The 8,848-nt window shown below is 55.4% G+C and overlaps 1 protein-coding gene across 1 annotated transcript in view; it reads left to right on the plus strand.

Annotated features, from left to right (window-relative positions):
- The first annotated feature begins 601 nt into the window (after window positions 1-601).
- BCOR (BCL6 corepressor) overlaps window positions 602-8,848 on the plus strand; it is a 90,419-nt gene continuing 82,172 nt past the window's right edge. Inside the window, exon 1 of the mRNA XM_059386023.1 lies at window positions 602-719. The gene's annotated coding sequence lies outside the window, so the exon portion shown is untranslated. The remainder of the gene's footprint in view (window positions 720-8,848) is intronic.

The following is an 8,848-nucleotide window of genomic DNA, read 5'->3' on the forward strand; positions in this document are numbered from 1 at the left end:
GTGTGGGTCCGGGTAGGGGTGCCCTGAGTGCATGTGCCTGTGCCAATCGCAGGGACTTTCGGTGGATTAGCCGCTACAAAGAGGGGAAGGGGTCACTGGCCTCGGGTGCTCGGGCTAGGGAGCCAGCCAGGGGCCTGAGAACACCCTAGGCCGCGGGACAGGTGAAGACACCCTTCCGAGCCCGCCCCCTCCCCGTGGGCCAGCACACTGTCGGCCTTGGAGGAGGAAACTGCGTCCAACTCCTTGAAAGTAAACTTGCCGCGAGGGGAGCGAAGGAGGGAGGGGGCTGGCGGGGGTGTCTGCGTCGGGAAGGCCTGTGTCAAGTTTCAGCCCCTAATGACACTCGGTGGCAAGGTGCCAAGGCCCCGGAAAGGGCGGCAGGGGGAAGGGCGGTCGGGGTCGGGGTGAGAGTGACCGCGCCGCGGGGCCGGACCCGCGAACCCCGAGGCGCACCGCTTGCTCTCCCGCCGGAGAAGGCCGGGGGGCGGAGGCGGCGGGCGGGGAGGGGGCGCTCCGAGAGCCGCCTGAGCGGAGAGGAGCGCAGGCATCTTCCGCAATCCATTCATGCACTGAAGCGCGTGCAGAGCTGCTGATCGCTGCCATTGTTACTCGCGGGCGGTGTGGGAGCCGAGCCTCCACTCTGGCGAGAGATAAATGGCCTCTGACAGCCCCTCCTCGCCAAGAGAGCTCCTCGGATTTCACCGCGCGGCGGCTCTCAGGTCTGTGCCTCGCTCGCTTCCCGGTGAGAACCTTTAAATCAGCCTCCCGGCCCTCCCTCCTCCCCGACGCTGCCCCCCGCCTGCTCAGGCCCCGGCAGCGCCCGGGGCGCGCTGCGCGCCGTCTCTGGCCCCCTCCCCATCGGGGGGGGGCCGACAAGGTGGGGACCTACAGGAGAACCCGGGGGCTGCGGGGGAGGCGGCTGGCGCCCCCCCGCCCCGGGTCCGCACCTCCCCCGGAGCGGAGCCCCGCGCCCCGCCTCCGCGCCCACAAGATGGATCAGGCTACCGTGCGGAGAGCGGGCTGTAAATATTTAAAAAGTCTCTCGCGCGCCGGCGGTAATGGCTTTCGCAGTCGGAATGTGTGCTAGGAGAAGAGAGGAAGGGCGATGTGTGTACAGTGTTGCGAGGTGGGGGAATCGTTCTTTTGCCTCCCCCACCGGGTCTGGGGTGGGCTGCGGGTTCCGGCTGCCCGATTTCCCGCCCTCCGTCTCTCCACGGCCGCGTCCCACGGTAGCGTCGAGAACGCCAGTCGATAGGGAACTTGAGCATGGAAGGGCGACGCAGGCCCCGAAGAGGTGACCTGGAGCCACTATCCCCTTCGGGGTCTCCCAAGGTCCTAGGCTGGAACTGGCCAGAGATTCCCCCGTCCAGGTCCGCTTCTCGCTGGTGCACGGGGGAGGGCGGGAAACGCGCAGATTAGAACCCTCCTGAGTTTGGGCGGTCGTTAAAGCCTGGGCCAGGGTTTCTGCAGCCGGGGCCTGGGCCCTGTTTGTGCCTTTGCTCCCCTCCGCTTGCCTCTCTGAAGCCTCGATCCACTCTAAAGGAGAGCCCTTCTCCACCCCCACCCCCCCATTTCTGAATCTGAAAGTAGCTTTGTGGCTGCTGGGACAGAAAACCTGGGAGGAGGCGACGCGGAGAGATGGGGTGGGGGGCGGTGCCTAGCGCCCTGGCTTAGTGGAGGTCACACGTGGACGTGGAGGGGGATCGTTTCTTCTCTGGCGAAAGTGGGCCTGGGAGCTTTAAGGCCGAACCCGGCGGGACGGGAGAGGTGGGGGAGGGGGCATCCAGTCTCCTCGGCTGGGAGAGGCTTAATGGGCCCACCACAGGGTGTGTGCGGGGTGAGGCTGTCGCCTTTGCCAGCAGCCCCTCCCTGGCAGGGCGGGGGCGCCGAGTTGCCCAGGGCTGGGGTGGACCGGGCGCCGCGGGTTCTCGGGAAGGTTGGAGGGGTGCGCGCCCAGGCTGGAGCAGCCCCCCTTCCGCCCCCCTCCCGCCCCACTCCTCCGATCCGCCCGCTCGGGGACCCGCCGGAGTGTGGGTGCTGGCGGCGTGTCAGGGCGCGCCGGGGCTGCTTGGCGTTCGAGCGCGTGGAGCTCCCGACTCCTGGCAGCTCCGCGCGCACTCCGCTATCAGGGGCTCCTGTTGTGCCCTGCTCGCTTGTTTGTCTCGTGTGAGCCTCGTAAACCGCCCTGATTTATTACCCAGACTAAATGCTTAATTTGTGAATATGAAACAGATTAAAAGGGGCGGGGGGGAGGGGGCTTGAGGTCGGCATATTTTAGCAATCAGACCAAAGCAGCCAGGCAGATGTTTCAAATTTGTCGACATTTTCAGGCTCATGTGGAAAGGCAGCCAGAATGGTCAAGAGGTCTTCTCCTTCCTTCAACCTGAGAACTTGGCAGTGATCAAAAGGAGGTGATTAGTAGCTACAGAGAAAAGACACCGGCCGGCAAGGGGTTAACAAGCTGAGCCCTTCACCTCCGGGATTGGGAATGGGGTGTGTGTGGTGGGGGAGCAGGGGAGGTTGGTGAGAGCTGGTCACAAAGGCAGGAGAGGTCCCAGCTAAAAAGGCTCAAGTCCCAGAAGCCAACTTTGAAGAACAAAGTAGAGGATCTATTTAAAAGTTAATTCAGTAAATAAACTTTATTGGCGATAAAACAAACAAGAAAGATGGAACTGCCAGCTGAAAATGGCCAAAAGACAGTAAAAATAGTTGGATGTGCCCTAAACAGGCAGGTCCCTGCCGCCAGCTGCCTCAAACAAGCCTCGCCTGGGCACCTTCTCCCTTTTGAAAAGCCCTCGTGTGAACAGGCGATATTTTTTGGCATTTGTCATTTTTAGGCAACTTCACACATCAAAGGCAAGCACGGCGTTCTTTGCCGTTCCCTGGTTGCAGCCGCCCAGTGAAGCAGATACAATTTCTATAAATTGGCCTTCTCCTCTGGGTTTTGATTGATCATCACCATATGAGATTATTGAAAGTCTAATGTCTTATTTCACTTTCTCCAAGGGGTGAGGAGGGGAACAGTTTATTGGAAGTCAGGCCACGTGAAGACTCTGGTGTTTGTGCAGTAGTAATTTCCATTAGCCTGGGTAGATCAGCCTCCGGAAACTCCCCTGCATCTCCTGCCTGCCCCTCATACCCTCCTCCCCTTCCCACCTCTCTTCCCTCTTCCATACCCCCTCTCCATCCCCCCCCCCCCCCCGCCCCCCGCCCCAGGTCTCAGCTTCAGTGGCTAACAAGTACAGTACAAATTAGAGCCTTCTGGAGCCTTCGTCGTGGTAAGGAGAAATGGCTGTTGACTAAAACAAGGCAACAGGAGATTCATTTTTTTAAACATATTTTATTATCACTCAGGAATTCCCTCTTGAGATTTGTTTCCCACTCCAAACTTTTTCGTTCCCCTTTTGCCTCGATACCATCTTTCATTTTATTAAAGTTGATTATGGTTCCTCTGCCTTGTCCCCAGCCAGACAAAGGCTTAGGGAAAGTCAGAGAACGTGTTAATTATATGTTTCTTGTAAACCGACTTTTCATTTCCCCCTAACACATTTAGTCGGCTTGGTGTTTAGTTTAACACTCAATTGCTGCAAATATGCCGCTTAAAAATGCTGTCTTTATTAAAACAAATAAATGAATGCAAAGACCTTTCTAATTTCGACTCGCGTGGGCTAGAAACAGAACAGAAAACTGAAATCGAGAGCAAGAACGAAGGAAAGCCAGCAGGGAAGGGAGAGAAAAGAGACCAGGAAGCACACACACAGTATTCCTTCTGCCATCCCTCCCCCAGCCATGTTAAACTGGTCCATACAACCGTCCCTCGCTGTGCCCTGCAGCTCACCAGCCCGCCTGGATTTTCCATCACTTGGTGCCTAAGGCGATCATTAGCTGAGAAAGGACAACCTCTACCTGGGAGTGGGGGTGCTGGCTGCAGGCTCCTGTGCTGGGCCGGGCCCCATTTGCTCAACTGGAGAAGGGTCCTCGCTTCTTGCCCCTGGGTGCATTGGTACCTAATTAAACTCTATCCAGGGCAACGTGCGCTAAATATATGGAGGCTGAGAGGAAGCTGGGAGGAAAAGGGGGTCATTACCTGGGCAGACAGAGTGCATCTTCTGAGAGCCAGGAGGAAGGGATCCCACCGATCACGCTTTCTGTTTACCCTCAGCAGAGCATCTGAGTGTACGTTAAACGTCTTGCTGAAATCAAGGAGAAATGGAAATTAGGAAGGGGAAAACAGAGCAAATCCGGAGCCTATGGATAAGGACACAGGGCCTTGTGTCACCACCAGGCAGGAGGGAGGTCTACCGTAGCTCCAAAGGGACAATGCTGGCTGCAGAAAAATGACTCGGGTGCCCTTGCGGCGTTGGAGTTATTGCTCATGTGCCTTGGCCCCCGTCGCACGCGGGAGCTACGGCTGTATTTATAAATGGCTGTGAGGACAGAAAGGAACGGATGTGTCCGGAGCCCAAGGACCAGGTGTGTGTTGTGAAGCTAAACAGACCGTGGAAAAGCAGGGGAGAATCCTCAGCTGAAGGCCAGGGATCCCATGAAAGACCTGAGCCTGGGCAGTATCAAAATGGCGCGACCTGGGTCATGGTCATTTCCCACCCCACCCCACCCTGGCTGGTGAAGGGGAGGGGATGTACATTCCCCTAGAATATGGAAGCTCGGGGGCTTTCATTAGCCCCCCTTCCACTTTGCTGAAGCTGAAGAAATCGGTTCAGAGGGTAAAAAAGAAACAAAACGCTTGCTCGAAGTAACCCATTACTGGTGAAAGTAAGACCGGAACCCAGAGCTCCCTGGTTTGGGAGACCGAATCTGAGGAGGAAGGTGACTGGTGGCTAGAGGAAGATCCGGGGTGCTCTTGGTCACTGCAGAGGCCCAGGATTTTAGTCATTTAGCATATATTAAGCACTTGCTGTGTGCAAAGCCCTACTCTGGACCCGGTGCTGTGAGCCCTCCAAGGAATACACAGGGAAGCCACAGTCCTTTTTCTGTGCCTGGTAACAAAGGCCTTAAAGGACAAGGGGCGAAGGGGCTGGAGAAGGGAAGAAAGAAGCTGGCCACTCGCAGGGGTCTGCTTTTATATGCTGCCCACAACAAGGTTTACAAGTGGGGTGGCCTGGGTGTGAGACTGTCCTCCCAGGGCTGGAGGTGCGAAAGAGGAGATCCGGATCAGGCCCCTTCGCTCCACTTTCCTTGCAGGGTCTGCCCAGAGCATGAGTCTAATGCAAATCAGGGAGGCAAGTTTCCCTGCTGGAGCGCTCCTTAGAGTTCTTTCTGTTACTCTGGACAAATAGAAAAGTGGAGCTTATCCCCAAAAGCTCCTGGACAAATGTAGGCTCTCTGGGGGAGCCGGTAAGGGAATACTGCCTCCCTCAACAAAACAAACCCGAGACTCTCCAAGGTTTAGCACTGGAAACGGAATCTCCCAGCACAGAAGGGGAGCCAGCAGAAGTGCCCCCCAGTCTGTACCCCCCGGATTCCACCTGCCCCTTGGGGCTCTCGCAGTGTGATCACAGGTGCCCTCCCTGCAGCCATCTGGCCTCCGCCCAGCCTCCGCTCTTGGTTTCCCTAAGCAGAGGCGAAACATGCTGGAACCTTCAAAGCACATTCCTAAACACTAAGGGAGATCTGCGGGGAAGGGAAAACAAAGAGGCCAAGGAGCTCCGGGGAGCAGTTCAGCTTACAGAGTCTGTGGGCCAACAGGGCTGGCCCAAGTTCAGTCAGACTTCCTGGCTGTGGGCCAGCCTGAGCTGGCAGCGTGCCCTTTCCAGCCCACCACTCAGGCCTTCGTTGGCCCCCAGACCTGGGCACACCCTCGAACCCAGCCCAAGCCCCGGTGGTCCTCTCAGCCCTCCCTCTCGCCACTCAGGGTGCTAGTTCCAGTGCCAGTCCACGGTCCCCCAGCCCCTTAGCCCAGAACTTCCCAAGAGGGAGTGGGTTGCCAGTGGCCAGCCCCTTGGGGTGGCCCAGTGCATCTGGGGGTGGCCCGGGGCCCCTGACTGGTAGCTTCTGGCTTTGAGCAGCCATCTTGGGCAGCTGTGGACCCTGGGCAGCTGCAGACCTTTGGCCACTGTTGACAGTGGGGTGCCATGAAAATAGCACATTGGATGTGCCGACTTGTGATAAGTGTGACACCCAAGGCTCTGAGAGGTACCCACATGCACATATAATGGGGAGAGCACCAGGCCCGTGGCCCTTCCGGGAGGTGAGCATTTGTTCAACACCTAGCCCCTCTTCTTGGTCGGGCATTGCATCTGTGGCCGTTGGGGGAGGCTAGGGGAGACCCCAGGCTTTGGGCCCCTCCTTAGAGAACTTACAATCCCCCCGAAGAGAGATAAGCCCCACGTAGCCAAAAATCTCACTGTGCTCACACTAATTGAAACCAGGGGAAAGAGCTGCCCTTGGTTTTCCTCTTCAGGCATATATTGTTCAAGCCGAAGGGCGGATGGCATGCTTCTGCCTACTTTCCATCTACAGCTGGAAAACCAAAGATTTCCCCCCAACTCTGAGCTGCCAACCTGCTGGACGGGGACTGGGGCATGGGGAGTTCTGTGTTCTCTTTGCTGGGGTTCCACCCAGAAAAGGTCATGGTTAGTGGCAGATGTTAGGGGGAACACCTGTGTGTGCCCCAAAATTCTAAGGATAGATATCAAGGGTGTGCCGAGGGAAAGTAAGCCCCTCCTACCCCTTTCCAGTTTGTCTCTCTTGGGGGGGGGTGGTCACTGCTCCCTGAATTCTTGCTTACCCTCCCTGAGATCATCTATGAAGGCTAATTCTTTTTTAAAAAAATTATTTTATTTTATTTTTGAAAACCCCAAACCCACAGAAAAATCGAAGGAACAGTACAATGAACACCCATATAGGAAGGCAGATTTTCAAAAGCGCTATATTTATTCAACACGCCTACCCTTGGAAAGAATTCAAAACCCCTTCAAAGATCTGAATTAATTTAACTTTATCTTCCAGTGTTAGTTAGGAATACTTTGCCCTCGTAGATATGTCGCTCGTCCATCCTTTCTCCTTGTGCCAACCCCCCTGCCCTGCCAGCCCCTGGCACCATCTCAGGGTGCCTTGTTCATGGTGGGCCTTTAATAAATCTTGTGGAGTTCAAACAGCAAAGACCACAGTAGTGGTTGGCAGGGTGGAACCAAGACTGCTCTCTTGGAAAGCGGGCTCTGTCACCTGACTACTGCGTAGCTTTATGCAGTCACTCTTGGGGCCTCCCTTTGCCCTTCTAACGTGGAGGGTAGTCCTACGCCAGATTTCAGAAAAATCTAAAAAGAATGCCTGGCATGTACAGAAGGTGCCCAAAAGGACGGGGGAGTCTGGACGCTGAAACGCATTTGGTATCAACTTTGCTTTGGTGATTGCCCATGAGTCATTTGGCCCCAAGTTCATTGGCGAGGGCAAGGGAAACCCGGAATGCGGCTGCATAATCATCCCCCTGAGAGCATCGCCCAGCTCAGCTATGCTCCGAGCCGAGGCGGAGCGGTGTATGAGCCCCAAGTGCTTTTCTGTGGACAGTTTCCACACTGGTGGAGAATGTCTAGCCTTGCTTATTCAAAAGGCATTTGGAGGGAAAACGCCCCCCCGCCCCCCCCTTTCTGGTCTAGCTAGCCACTGCCCGGCTGATAGAAACATCTTTGGAGAACCAACATTGACTTTAGGGGCAAAGCCAGGAAGAGCATGCCTCTCTTTCTCGCTCTCGCTCTCGCTCTATCTCTCAGGAAGTTTCAGGCTCACAAAAGGCCCACTTCCGTCCCAAGGTGAGGGTCAGACAGGCCAGTGGGTGCGATCCCAGGAGTCCTTCTGTCTGATAAGCCAAAGAGGGTCTTACGGACCCCCAGACAAGTTCTCCCTGATGCTCTTCACGTAGGAATGGTTGAGTGGTGGATGTCTTCACAGCCAGAGGCAAGAGAGGACGCAGGAAAGATAAAGAAATTTGTTTAAAGGTATACTTTGCTCTGTGCTATAAAATACTGTGCCTAATGTTAGGCTTTGACGGCTGTAATATCTGACCTTGACATTGTAGTGTTTCTGCCATATAATTTAATTAACGTGTGATGCTGGCACGATGCCAGAGAGTCAAGCGTTCTGACAGCTCTTGGAAGCCACGTAAGTCCCTTTGAAGTTCCCCCCACAGTGAACCAGCACACGGAGAAACCCCCTAAGGTTGAGGACAGCCCCCAATCCAGGGTACAGATATGCAGCTGTGTTGCAGTTATACTGGATGGCACTGGCCAAGCGATGGGCCAACTTGTCCCAGTTCTAGAAGCCTGCTGTGGTTTCTGAGGGCCCCAACCACCGTGAGTGGCTCCTTGAGGACGAATAACTCATCCTGCATCAGGAACAATATGAGGAGGTCTCCTGTTTGCAGATTTTTCCCCTCAAGATGTTTTCTTCTCCCTCCGCTTCACCTATCACCAAATCATTGAGCTTCATAGGGGACATAAATTAGATAAGGGGCGTATTAACTAAGGACCAAAAGGACCATATTCACCCATTCTGCACGGAATTTTTTTTTAAAGATTTTATTTATTTATTTGACAGAAAGAGATCACAACTAGGCAGAGAGGCAGGTAGAGAGAGAAGGGGAAGCAGGCTCCCTGCCAAGCAGAGAGCCCGATGTGGGGCTCAATCCCAGGACCCTGAGATCATGACCTGAGCCGAAGGCAGAGGCTTAACCCACTGAGCCACCCAGGCGCCTGGAATTTTTTTTTTTTAAGATTTTATTTTATTTATTTGACAGACAGAGATCACAAGTAGGCAAAGATGCAGGCAGAGAGAGGGGGAAGCAGGCTCCTTGCTGAGCAGAGAGCCTGATGTGAGGCTCGATCCCAGGACC

Source organism: Mustela nigripes, chromosome X (assembly GCF_022355385.1).
Source record: "Mustela nigripes isolate SB6536 chromosome X, MUSNIG.SB6536, whole genome shotgun sequence".
Classification (NCBI taxonomy): domain Eukaryota; kingdom Metazoa; phylum Chordata; class Mammalia; order Carnivora; family Mustelidae; genus Mustela; species Mustela nigripes.